Source organism: Cetorhinus maximus, chromosome 26 (genome assembly GCF_964194155.1).
Source record: "Cetorhinus maximus chromosome 26, sCetMax3.hap1.1, whole genome shotgun sequence".
In the NCBI taxonomy this organism is placed as follows: domain Eukaryota; kingdom Metazoa; phylum Chordata; class Chondrichthyes; order Lamniformes; family Cetorhinidae; genus Cetorhinus; species Cetorhinus maximus.
In genome coordinates, this window is record NC_135904.1 from 3,456,421 (window position 1) to 3,470,215 (window position 13,795).

Genomic DNA, 13,795 nt, shown 5'->3' on the forward strand with positions numbered 1-13,795 from the left:
TGTGAAACCAGTTTGGATCATCCGCTCCACCCATCAATGGCAGGCGGTGCCTCCCTCTGCTGCACGCCTGGAACCTAAGTTCAGGACTTTAGCATCTCATTATAAGCCCTGCTTGCCAGAATCATCCCACCGCCCCCCCCACGTCAAATTTACCACCCACATCGGCGTGACTTCAGAACTATGCTTCAAGACTGCCTTTAAAAGCCGTGCACCTGGCGAGCTGAACTTCGAGGGGAACTTGGAGACAAGTGCACATAAGCTTGTGCAGCACTCGCGAGCATCGCCCATAGGACAACAAGGAAGAGGCGCCATGCATTCAGGGCGGGGGATGGTGGTGGGGTAGAAGCACAGGCAAGTCGCTTTTTCCCGGCTGGTTTTAAGTACAGTGCCGGGGCAAGGGCCCCAGTGCGGGTGAGGCCAGGGTGGGGAGGGGGGGTGGGGGGGGGGGGGGCGGTGCAATGCAGTGCAGAATGAAGGAAGTACACAAGCATATGCCGGAGGGTTGGCGGGGATGGTGAGGGAGGCAGCCTCACACTTGGAAAAGCTTGTCAAAAGTGAGTATTGTTCTGCAGCTGAGACCGTTCAGCAGCAGCTCCTTTGACAGGCTTGGAGTTGGACCTCTGCAGATTTTCTGCCCACTCAAGCAACGCAAAAGGATGAAATTGCCACCAAATGCTCCAGAACCTTTCACTCCTCCGGCGCAGACTGGAAATTAATGTGCGTTTTAGGGGGCAGCAGAACAATTGGTGGATTGGGCAGGTTGTAGAATCCCCTTGGTGGCCACAGTCACTGGTGGAGGTACTCCCAGCCCTTTGCAATGTCTTTATGAAGGTTTGGACTATCTCCCTCATGGTTCAAGCTAACAGGGCACCCTTGCAGTGTGGGTTAGGGGAATGCCTGTGCCTGAGCTGAGAGCACAGCCTGCAGTCTAGTGGCTGAAGCTGCCGCCAATCGGTCAAGTGGAGTGGGGCGAAGGTGGGTGGGGTTTCGGACAGCCAATGAGCGCAGTACACGCTGGCCATCCAAGTGGTGGCCAACACTCCTGAATGCATGAAGGGGCCTTCAGAATTAACCAAGAGAGGTTCTTAGGACACATATGCTAATCCATGCGTCTCTCACTTTGATCCTGTAGGAGGAGAATATCAGGATCATGCAGCCTGGTGATTTAGTGGTATGGCTCATGGCTTACAGGGAGCAGAGAAGAAGAAGAAGAATGTGGTGGAGGCACTTGGCTTGGCAAAGGGAGGAGCACCTCCCTCAAGATGAAGGGGTGGCAGTGCCTGCTGCGCTCACAGGTGAAGATCTGCAGAGAGCCGTCGCTCGTGGGCGCTTCGCTAGACCCAGGGTCTATAGACAGTGCCTGTTATTCCTGCAGATGACTGAGAACCAGTGTCGCTGAAGACTGCACATGTCCAGGGAACTGGTTGGTCAAATATGCCACCTGCTGCAGGATTTGGCGCCATGGGAATATGGAGGGCATCCACTGCCAATGGCTATGAAAGTGACCACGACACTCAATTTTTATGCCAGTGGCTCCTTCCAGGGCTACACAGGCGATCTGTGTGTGATCTCACAAGCCTCTGTGCACAAATATATCCAGGAGGTCATGGACGCCATCTTTGTGAAGGCACAGAACTTGGTGCATTTTGATCAGGACCAGGAAAGCCAGGAAGCGAGAATGCTGGGTTTTGCACAGATTTCAGGTTTCCCACGGGTGCAGGGTGCCTTCTACTGCACTCACGTGGCACTCAGATCTCCATGACAACAAGCAGTAAACTATGTCAACCACAAGGGCTTCCACTCGCTGAATGTTCAGCTGGTGTGCGACAACCACAAACACATCCTACAGGTCTGCGCATGATTCCCAGGGAGCATCCACGACTCCTACATCCTTAGCAGGTCTCAGATTCCTGACATCTTCCAAAGGTCAGAGGGTTGGGTCCTCATGGACAAGGGCTATCCACAGAGGACATAGCTGATGACACCCGTGTGGTGGCCTCAGACTGCAGCAGAGTGGCATTATAATGATGCTCATGCCACGACTCAGACTTTTGTGGGGCAAACAATAGGCATCTTGAAAATGAGGTTCTGGTGCCTTGCCAGTCCGCTGGACCACTGCAATAGAGTCCGCAGAGGGTGTCGCACATCATCGTGGTTTGCTGTGCGCTACACAACCTGGCGCTGCAATGGAGGGAGGAGCTGGCTGAGGAGATGGAAGAGCTGCATGTCTCCTCTGATGAGGAGGACATTGAAGGGGATGATGGTGATGAGGTCCCCTAAGGGAGGATGCCAGCGATGAGACCATTGCACTGGCCAAGTGCGTTCGGGAGGCCCTCATAGCTGCAAGATTCATGGAGGATGATGACGAAATGCAGTGAGGACAGTCCTGACATCCTCACCTTGCATCTGTGGACATTTGACTCCTGTGTGGCTGATGGCAGCGCACATATCCTCAGTGCTCAGGCTCATGTCATGGAAATGCAGTGGAGGCCCTAATAGTCACTAGATTCCAGGAGGATGATGATGATATGCAGTGAGGACACGCCATAGGTCTTTGCCTCTGTGAATGTCTGACTCCTGTCTGGCTGAGGGCAGCTCGCTTGCGCTCTGTGATCAGGGCCATATCATGGAAATGCAGCCGGCAAACTTTAAATGCACTTGATCCTTTGTCAGTCTTCAGCTCCTGTCTCCTTCAGGAGCACAGCATCACTTGTCATAGATGCTGAGGAGATGGGGGGCCAGCCCCACCTCAAAAGTGCTGAGAGCCACACAGAGAGAATGACGGAACTCTGTGACGCCTGACAGCGACATTCTGGCAGGAATGACAAGCACCATCGAGGTGCAGGCATCACTGATGTGTCTGGTGAGTGTGAAGCCAGGTTATTACTTTGGTCTGAATGTTACACACTGCACAGGGAAGAGGCGCTGGACTGAGACACCTGCCTTTATCTTGCGCAGGAACCAAGGTTTCACATCTGAGTGACGCGAACACTGCTCATCATAACAAGGATCCATAGGCAAGGAGACATTCTTGAGAGTTTATTTATGATAGTGAACATTATGTAGATGTGATGAACACCCATGCCCAGGCTGTGCAATTGCATCTTCTTAACTTCCTAACCCTGCCGCTATGTCTTGCTGCTCCCCCAACATCCACAATGGAGGTGAAGGAGGCTGCTGACTGCTACGCCCTGTCTGTGATGACCTTGGCAGGCGTCTTCTGGAGGGCCGAGACCTGGAGAGCCCCGGCCTGCTTTGGTTGTCCAGCTGAGGGTCAGCTGCACCCTCCTTGGTCTATGGAACTGGAGCTATGGGGGTCACAGGAAGAGGGGATTTGAATCGGCCAGACATTCCTGGAGCTACCTGGGTGGATGGCCCCGGGGTGTTGAGCTGCTGGTCCTCCTCCCTATGGGTGCTCAAGGGCCCCTGACTGACTGCTCGAGGAGAAGGGGAAGCTGGAGTGAGATCGAGCTGCTCCGCGCCCCTCACGTTGACAATGTTGGAGGCCAACTATGGCATCAGCAATGGAGTTCAGCTGCGCAGCAGTGTAGGGCTGATGTCCTGGACCAAGGTCTCCATGGCAGCCACCACCCTACCAGTGTTGACTTTGATGCGTCGGCATGCCGGCTCTATCACCTCAAACCGAAGGCAAAAAGACTCCTCCATCGTCCCTTGCAATCTGAGGAGTGCACCAGACATCCCATCCTGATGTTCCCATGACTGTCGTAGCAACTCCACCAACTGACTGAGGACCGAGTCTAGGGGTTCATCATCTGCCCCGGACTCAGCAGATTCCTTGCCTCCAGCAGTCCTCCAAGTGCTGGCGAGCAAGGATGTCCCTGCCTCCGTCTGTTTTGGAACAGATTGTGTGGTATGCTCACAAGATTGTGATCCCAAGGCTACACTACAGATAGGTCCTGCCGAGGTGTGTGTTGCTGCGCTTGTGGAGGGTGTGGTTGAGCACCATGACAGGTCTTCAATGGTGCTGCCCTCAGGGCACTGGGGTAGGGCTCAAGGTTGCCTGAGTGTGACGTGTCAGATGTGCTTAGGAGAGAAAGATTATTAGTGCTTTGCGGCCAAGTTGAACACAGAACAGTGGACTCAGAGTAGTGTTGAGAGAGGGATCATGTGGTGCAACATCCTCACCTCACCATCACTGCAGGAACGGTCCACGTCCTCTCCAGCCAGCTCCAATGCACGACTCTTGAATGGAGTGAGGATCTTGATGTCCAGCACTCCACCCCGTGTCTGGAGCCTCTCCCGATGGTTGTGCATGATCTTGTCCCATGTAAAGACAGATGGAGAGAATGTGAGCAAGGCGCATGCCAGGCCAAATGAGAAGGATGCCAGATGTGCATGTATGCTGAGTGGAGCCATGGACGGCATGAGGGGGCAGTCTCCAGGGGAGATGAGGCCAGATGGAGATGTGAGGGTGTGTGTAAGAGAGTGAGTGGTGATGCAAGTCGACTTGGAAATTTATCACCGTTCCTTCACTGTCGCTGGGTCAAAATCCTGGAACTCCCTCCCTAGCAGCACTGTGGGTGTACCTACACCACATGGACTGCGGCGGTTCAAGAAGGCAGCTCACCACCTTCTCAACTAGGGATGGACAATAAATGATGGTCCAGCCAGCGAAGCCCACATCCCATGAATGAATAATAAAATAAATAAATAAATAATGGTGCCCAGAAGTGAACACAATTCTCCACGTGTGGCGTAACTAGAGTTTCGTAGATTTGACTTTGCAGCTGTAGCATAACATCTGCTCCTTTGTATCACAGTCCTCTTGAAATAAAGGGTGAAATTCCATAAGCCTTTCTGATTATTTCATGGACCTTAGGTCTTCTTGTGGCAATGAGGACCCACAGATAATGCACGCACGAGGAAAGAAATTACACACAGGCGTATCTTCCTTCCTTAGCCAAGAAAACAGTACAATGTACAGACTGATAAGAGGCCACATTCGGGTAGGAAATTTTACAATTTAGAACCTTGATCTAATCTTAAAACATAGACTCATGACTGAGGTGAAAAATTTAACCAAGCATGACTTTAAGCAGGGTTCGCTTTCCTGAAAGCGGTGACTTGCTCGGATTTGACAAGAATATAAATTTCCTTAGAGCTAAAGAGGGCTGTCTTTCAGTGGAAATTAAGAATCGAAACCAAATTTGGAACATAATCAGAGGAGCCTCATTGCAACTGTCAGACCACCCTGTACATAGGAAATAAATTATGCAGCCTCAAAATAAGTATTGAGAAGCAGAAAGGCAGTCAGATTGGCTCAATAGGCTTAGGCATTTCTCATTCAGAGATTAAGGTAAACGCCAAATATAAAAGTGAACTGTGGGTGTCGCCATCTTTGCCACTTGCTACGCAGGGTCTGCTCTGTGTGGCTGGGTTAAAACTGCAGTGCATCTTCACCTGCTTGAACTCTTGCACAGAGTTAAAAGGTGCCAGTAAGTAAAACATCCATTTGTGGGATGAAACATTGTGGCTGAAAAGGGAGGTCGACTTGTACGCCAAGCATATGTTAAAATCTGATTTTTGGGGTCATCTTATACACTGGTTCAATTTATACTTCACGATCTATGGTAATTATAAACCCTACTAATTTCCCAACAACAGATGTAAGAGTAACAGATCTATAAATCTCTGGTTTCCCTCTCAAAACTTTCTTAAATATGAAGTGAGATATGCATTTTTTCCAATCTTAAGGAATGGGGCAGGGCAGTGGCAAATAGAATTCAACCTGGAAAAGTGTGAGGTAATGCATATGGGGAGGCCTAACAAGGCAAGGGATTATACTATGAAGGGTAGGACCCTGGAAAGCATTGAAGATCAGAGGGACCTTGGTGTGCATACCCACAGATCCCTGGAGATAGCAGGGCAGGTAGATAATGTGGTTAAGAAGGCATATGGGATACCTGCATTTATTAGTTGAGACATAGAATACAAGAGCAGGGAGGTTATGCTGGAACTGTATAAAACGCTGGTGAGGCCACAGCTGGAGTACTACACGCAGTTCTAGTCACCACATTATAGGAAGGATGTGATTGCACTGGAGAGGGTGCAGAGGATGCTGCCTGGGCTGGAGGGTCTGTGCTATGAGGGAAGGTTGGATAGGCTGGGCTTGTTTTCCTTGGAGCGGCGAAGGTTGAGAGGGGATCTTATAAAAATGTGTAAGATTATGAAGAGCATAGATAGGGTGGATAGGAAGTCACTTTTTCCATTTGTAGAGGGGTCAATAACCAGGGGGCATAGATTTAAGGTAAGAGGTTGAAAGATAAGAGGGGAGTTGAGAAATTTTTTCACCCATAGGGTGGTGGGTCTGGAACTCACTGCTTGAAAGTGTGGTTGAGTCAGAAACTCTCATAACATTTAAGAAGTATTTAGATATTCACTTGCGTGCCACAGCCTCCAGGGCTAAGGGGCCAAGGACTGGAAAATGGTATTAGTGTAGTCAGATCTTTGTTTTCCGGCATGGACACAATGGGCCGAATGTCCTCTTTCTGTGCTGTAAACATCTATGAGCCTATGAGAATCGACCCTGAATCAAGAGAACTTTGAAAGATTATAGTTAGGATATGTGCAATGTCATTGTACAGAATCTAAATCACTGCTGAATATCGGACCGCACGCTGACTATTCAACACAGCAGAAAGATTAATTTTAACTCATAGTTTATGAAACATTTTGTCAAGAAATTCTAATCTTTCACATAAATGCATAAAATGTTAGGGAAGCCATTTGGAAAGTTACAGGCCAGCATCAGAGAAGCACCAGATGCAGCAGTTTGACTTATTTGAACTGTCTTCTTGTAGCTGGTGCACATTACATGATCAACACGTTATTAGGATGTATGTATGAAAGAGTTAACCACTACTTGTCACAATCAGCAAAGAAGACAAACAAATCATCCAAAAACATTTCTTTATTAATACCTGTGATAATATAATGAACAGCATTTTAAAATCGGATAGTACAAGAATGTTGTTCTTGTTCAAGAAACATGACCCTCCATTTAACCGTGACGAGCCCGTGAGTTTCTAGATCTGACCAATATTGAAAAACCAGTGCTAAGAGTGGAAGATCCTTTGTCTTCACAACATTGTCTTAGATCAACATGTTATAATTAATGTGATAATCAACATTTCCTGTCCTCCCAGACTTTAACAGAATTGTTGATGGCTGTTATACCTAACATATATTTATATTTTGAGGCTTCTCTGCCAGCGAATCCCAGGAGTCTCGCATTCATATTTTATGTTCTCAACCACACGTTAATTAAGTTTTGAAAAATTCTTGTGAAACATGTTGATCTTTCCATTAAATTCGATGTAAGTACAGCATTTCCCACTCCTTTTTTGCTCACAAGGACGACGGTTGACGGACATACGACTCCAGTGATACCTCATCAAGTGCTTAATTTATGATATCCAGAAAGGAATGCAATAGATACTGAATTAGAAGTGTCTATTGTTAAAGTAAAAGAATTTAAAGCCCCTTTGCCAGCAAAACACTTACTGAATTTTTTGCTTTTTCTTCCAAGTAATGTGACAAAGTTTCTTTAATAGTAGAACTGTCAGTATCGTAAACATGAGTAACACAGATAACAGGAAGAAAATCACATCGACACAATAGTAAGCATACCAGGGGAGTCGGTAAAATTCTGAGCGCAAATGTGCTGCACCTTTGTGTCGCGCAACATACTCAATCCAGAAAATGGCTCTCTCCATTGGAGACTCTGGTTGGTCCCTGTGGAGAGCAGAGAGTTTCTGCATATTATCCCGATAAGAAGTGTTGTTTATGACCTCGTTAAGTGCCTGCAACAGATCTGTTGACTGCATGGTTGAGACGTATATCACCTTTGCAGCACCTCGGATTTCAAGTTTGAATAGATTGTCAAACTGGTCAAAAAGAAGAGGCATTCCAACTACTGGCACCCCATGGTAGATGGCTTCAAAAACCCCATTGGTGCCACCATGGGCAACGAAAGCTCGTGTCTTGGAGTGCCCTAGAAGGTCATTCTGAGGGATCCATTTTGTCAGTAGTGTATTATTTCCTATGTTGGGAGGGATCTTTCCTTCATATCTCCAAATAACTTTCTGAGGTACTTGAGCAAAGGCCTCTGCGATTTTCATTGTAATGTGCATTGGCAAAGAGCTGACAAGGGTCCCCAAAGACATCACAATAATCCCATGTTCCCCTGAGGATTGGATCAACTCTTCAAACTCTGCTTCTAGAGGTTTGGACGGTTTACACTGGAATCCACCAATGTAAACAATGTTTGGCATGGTGGGTCTCGGAAATTCAAATATAAAATCTGTTCTCAGCAGCCACACATCTGCTCTTAGGTGAATTGTCTCGATGTCTGTGTCTGGGCCCAGATATCGATGGCAGAGTTCATTGTAAATGGGCAGAATGAAAAATTTTGAAATGTACATTTGAAAAACATTTAGGATGACATTTTGTGTCCTTTGGAGAAAACTCATTTTATCTGTCAAATGTGAGCTGGGGATTGGGATATAGGAAGAAGGTGAAGGGGCAAGGAGAAAATGAGGGTCCCCAGTGATGAGCCACCGAATATTAAACACCGAGGGGAGTTTTAAATAATGAGCAAGCATTGCACCTGTTGGAAAACCAGGATCAGTAAGTACTAAGTCAAAGTGTGCATTTTCAAGTTGTTTTAACAATTTTTTGTTTTCATAAAGTACAATATTAAAGTTTCGAACCCAAGTATGACAAGTTTGAATAAAATGCATCATTTCAGAATGGAACTTAACCCATGGAAACCAACCATCCTGAAAGGCTTCTAGTGCCTTTTGTACCAAAATTTCCATAACATCTCTATCTGCATTGTTCCCAACAGATCCTGGCATTTCAACCACAATGGATTGATATAGATCAGGCTGCTCTTTGATGTACCAAGAATTTGAGAAATAAAGGACTGTGATGCTGTGCCCATGAAGTTTCAGTTCTTCTATTAGAATTCTCATATTGACCCAGTGGCTTCCACCAACAGGAACAACCAATATATTAGCACCCTGTATAATTGGACAAGACAGGGTGATGATGATGCCAAGAGTGTATGCAACCTGGAACCTGCTTTTCCATGCAAGACTTTCCATATCGAGAGGAAATGACATCCAGATCCTGCTGGAGAGTTGAAGAGAAATATTGGTAATATGACATAAATTTGAAAGCATATCTTAAAAAAATGAGCAGGCTTAAGTCAAATAGCCTCATGACTATGCTCTGTCTTTCAATAAGGTGATGGTTGAGTTACATCAACTATACTTTCGCTTAATTCCCTTAGTGCCCAAAAATTTATTATGTAATTCCTGAATGTATTCAATGTCTGAGCATCCAGAACCCTGCGGGAGAGAGAATGTCAAAGGTTCATAACTCTCGGTGAAGAATTTTCTCCTTCTTCTGACACTGTGGCACTCTAGTGAGAAACAGCCTTTCAGTATCTTCGCTGACAAACCCTCTTTTCAATAAGATTACCTTTCAATATTCTAAACTCCAGGGTATATAGGCCTATATTCTGCTCAATTGTTACACACAGGACAACCCTTTTAACCCAGGAATCAACTTTGTGAGCCCTTCTTCCACCTGTTCTAAGGCAAATCACCATAACTTATGTAGGCAACCATAATTGCAAGACTTTCCATATTGAGAGGAAATGACATCCAGATCCTGTTGCAGAATTGAAGAGAAATATTGGTAATATGACTTAAATTTGAAAACATATCCTAAAAAAGGAGCAGACTTATGTCAAGTAGCCTCATGACACTGCTCCGTCTTTCAATAAGGTGGTGGCTGAATTACCTCAGCTCTACTTTCCTTTAATTTCCTCAGTGCTCAAAAATCTATTGATGTTATTCTGAATGTATTGAGCATCCAGAACTCTCTGGAGTAGGCAATTCCGAATGTTCATAACGCTCTGTGAGGAATTTTCTCTTTCACCTGATACTATGATCCTGAGTTCTAGACACTCTTGTTAGGAAACATTCTCTCAGTACCTTCCCTGGCAAACCATCAAAGAATTTTATATTTTTCAAAGAACTCACCTTTCAAAGTTCTAAACTCTACATAATATGGGCTTAAACTGCTCAATTATTACTCAGACAACCCTCTCAACCCAGGAATCCATCTTGTGAACTCGAAGGCAAATCAATCCTTACTTAGGTAGGGAGACCAAAGCTATACACAGTTCTCAATAAGTGCCCCCTCCAAAGTCCGATATAATTGTAGTGAGACTTCCTTACTCTTGTACTGCAATCCCATTGCAACAAAGTGTAACGTACCATTTGCCTGCCGAATTACTCGATATAACTGCATGTTAATTTTTTGTGATTTGGTTACAAGATTAAAAAGCCACCCATATTCCTGTGAGTTGCAATATTTACTAGTCTCTCACCTTTTAGAAAATGCTCTGCTTTTCCATGCTTCTTACCAAAGTGGATAAATTCAGACATCCCCATGAGTACTTCTGATCCAATTATGTCTTCACAGGGCATTGCTTTAATGATATTACGCCACTGGACTCGTATGAAATACAATTTTCGATGCCATAGAAGGAGATTGTGTTGCATTTACAGTGGATGAGCCGAGAGCAACAAGTTCCAGCACAACATCAGGGAACAGCAAGTTCTACAATAGTGCACTGAGAAACACCATTTCCAGCACAGTGTATCAGAGAGCAGAAAATTCCACTACAGTGTAAAATGGATGATAGGTGACAGGGATGATGATTGCACACTGTGCATACCATTCACAATTCCTCAGATACTGAAAGATTCCATGCCTGCAGGCAGCTAGTCCTGAATTTGGGCTGATTAGCGGCAAATAACATGCACATCACACAAGTGCCAGGCACTCACCACCTTCAAGAAGAGAGAATCTGACCATCCCCGCTTACTGTTCAATGGTGTTACCATCACTGAATCCCACATCAGCAACATCCCGCCGGTTACCATTAAGCAAAATTTAACTGGACCAGACATAGAAATAATACAAGAGCAGGTCAGAGGCTGAGAATTCTGCAGTGAGTAGCTCTACCTCCTGGCTCTCAAAGCGTGTCCACCAAAACACAAGTCTTGAGTGTGGTAGAATACTCCCCAGTTGTGTAGATGATTCTAGCTCCAACAAATTCAAAAAGCTCAACAACATCCAGGAGAAAGCAACTCAGTTGATTGGCAACTGTCCACCACCGGTGCACAACGGCAGCGATGTGTACCAACTACAGGATGCACTTCAGCTCATCAAGCTTCCTTCAAGATTCCACACTTGCAGCCTCTACCGCCCTAGAAGGGCACAGGCAGCAGATGCATGTGAATATCACCACCTGAAAGTTCTCTACCAAGCCACACACCATTGTGATTTGGAACCACATCAACATTCCTTAATCAGTCCTACATGAAAATTCTGAAACGCCCTCCCTAACAGCGCTGTGGGTGTACGTGCACCACAAGGACTACAGGGGTTCAAAGTGGCGGTTCACCACCACCTTCGCAAGTGCAATTACATATGGGGAAAAACAACAGGCCTTTACAGTGGCAGTCACCTCCCTTGAACAAATAAATGAAAGCAAACTGAAGTTCCACCACAGTAACCTTGGGATTGCCACCTTATTGCTTTACCGGGTACAGCTGGCCTTTCATGGGTGTAAGGTTTGTCACCACCAGGTAACCTGTACTATACACAGGTAGGGTAACCAAGATCCCAGCTGACCAGTTCTGATGGAATGTCATCGACCTGAATCGTTAACTCCTTAGATGCTGCCTGACTTGCTGTGTATTTCCAGCATTTTCTGCTTTCAGTTCGGACATCAGCTCTAGTTCAGGAGAAATATTCCTATGCTTTTGCTGCTGAGCTGCGATTTTAATGCCACTGGTTTTGATAGCGGATCAGAGTCACACCGGGCTCTGGCGGAGATAATTCAGACACATAATTGTGGGTGAGATGACATACATGGGGCCCTGATGGAACTTACACTTGTAGGAACTTGTAGGAGCACCTGATGCACTCACCCTGCCAGGTAAATCAGTCCCGAATGCAGCGATGCGGCCACGGCCAATTTTAAAATGAATTTACCTCACAGGGATTATAGTAGCAGCAGTGGCTCCTCTGTAAACCTGAAGGAGAGTCTGGGCACCACCGCAAAATTCTAGGAACTGCTGCTCTGGGTCCCTCCTCACAACTCCCTCCGATTTTTATTCTCTGCCTCTTTCTGCTGCAAATGGCCAAACAGCAGAGCCGCCACATTCAAATGACTCTTGGCAGTTAAAATCTGTTAGTCTTCTGACTTCCACTCCCACACAGGAGATTGCTGTTGTCACCCATGGCTTCCTGTCAGGCATTAAAATCAGCCTTTTTGCTTTAATTGCTCCACACATTCAAACTTTCTCTCAGTAACTCATGCATTCTGTTTGTGTTTTCTGTTGATTTGCCATCTCTATAAGTGCTGTTTTTAGAAATAGGAGGACGCCATTCTGCCTCTTGGGCCTGTTCTGCCATTCAACGATATAATGACTTATCTGAGATCTATTTCCAGATAACCAACTTTGGCCCATATTCCTGAATGCATTTGAATAATAAAAGAATTTCTATCTCAGATTTAACATTAATAATTGACCCAGCATCATCTACCATCAGTGCTATGGATGCCAAACTTCTTCCCGATGTGTCCTATTTGTTCCCATTTTAAGGAACCTATCTTATTAATTCTGTTGGACTGTTGTAAAGAACATATCTTTTTATTTCTGTTGGACTGTGGACTAAAATTACAATGACTGCAGTTTGAACAAATGTCTACTGGAACAGTATGAGGGATATATACAATGCTGCTGTCCTGGAACAGAGGGTGCCATGAAAGACAGGATGGTGCTGAGGAGGAGTCTGGTTTAAGGGGGAACTGCCTGGCAAACAATGTTTTAATTGGCTCCTGACCGGATGACCAGGGTTTGTGTGAGAACAGTGCAGCAGAATAGCTCCTAGCCTGAAAGGAAAAAGACCTAAAACCTCTCTCTCCTGTGTGTGTAAGATTCCAGTAATTCTATAATAATAACCATCTGGCTTTTTCTCCTTATATCTCTGTAACCTGCACTCACTCTGAAAACCCCTGTCATCAGCAAAGGGAAAAAGCACCGTTAGAGACATTGAAAGGTAAGTACTCAGCCAGTGAACGAAAGACTGAAAGTGCTGGAAGACCCCCTCCTGTCATCAGCAAAGAACTGAAAGGAATTTGGAAGACATTGATCAAAATCAACCCATCGAATCCTGTACTCCAGATTGGTGCTATTGAACTGTTTTATCCCACCCTTAAAATCCATGTTCTTATGTGTCTTATGTATGTGTGTGTATAGGGATTTAAGAAGGGGTAGAGTTTAGGTTATAGAGTTCGAAATTAGCAGTTCATATTTCTTTCTTTTACCACTGGCCAAAGACAATGTGTTCAGTAAACAGTTATTTCTTTATTAAATTTATAAACCTGGTGCTCATGTTCTGTTAACCTAAGTTAAGCTATTAGGTGCATTGATCAAAATTTTTCACATTAGTCGCGGCTTGGGGAGCAGCAGGGCTTGATATTGCAGTGCACTATCCCCAGTGAGTCGTGACACCATTGTTGTGGATAGAATTTGTGTGTTCCTTTTTACTGCCTGTGACCTGGAAGTCAGTATGTTACAGTTGTGTGTTTTCTTACACTCCGAGTGAGTGCCCCAATTGAAATAAATTCCAGCAGCATGCTTTTTGTGAGTGTTAAAATAAATAAGGTTTTTTATTATTAAAG

At 45.5% G+C, this 13,795-nt stretch overlaps 1 pseudogene across 1 annotated transcript; it reads right to left on the bottom strand.

The window, feature by feature from the left end:
* Positions 1–6,927: 6,927 nt before the first annotated feature.
* On the bottom strand, positions 6,928–9,611 carry LOC144668221 (UDP-glucuronosyltransferase 2C1 pseudogene; annotated as a pseudogene). The gene has a single exon (XR_013573459.1). The product of XR_013573459.1 is annotated as a UDP-glucuronosyltransferase 2C1 pseudogene (transcript).
* Positions 9,612–13,795: the final 4,184 nt, after the last annotated feature.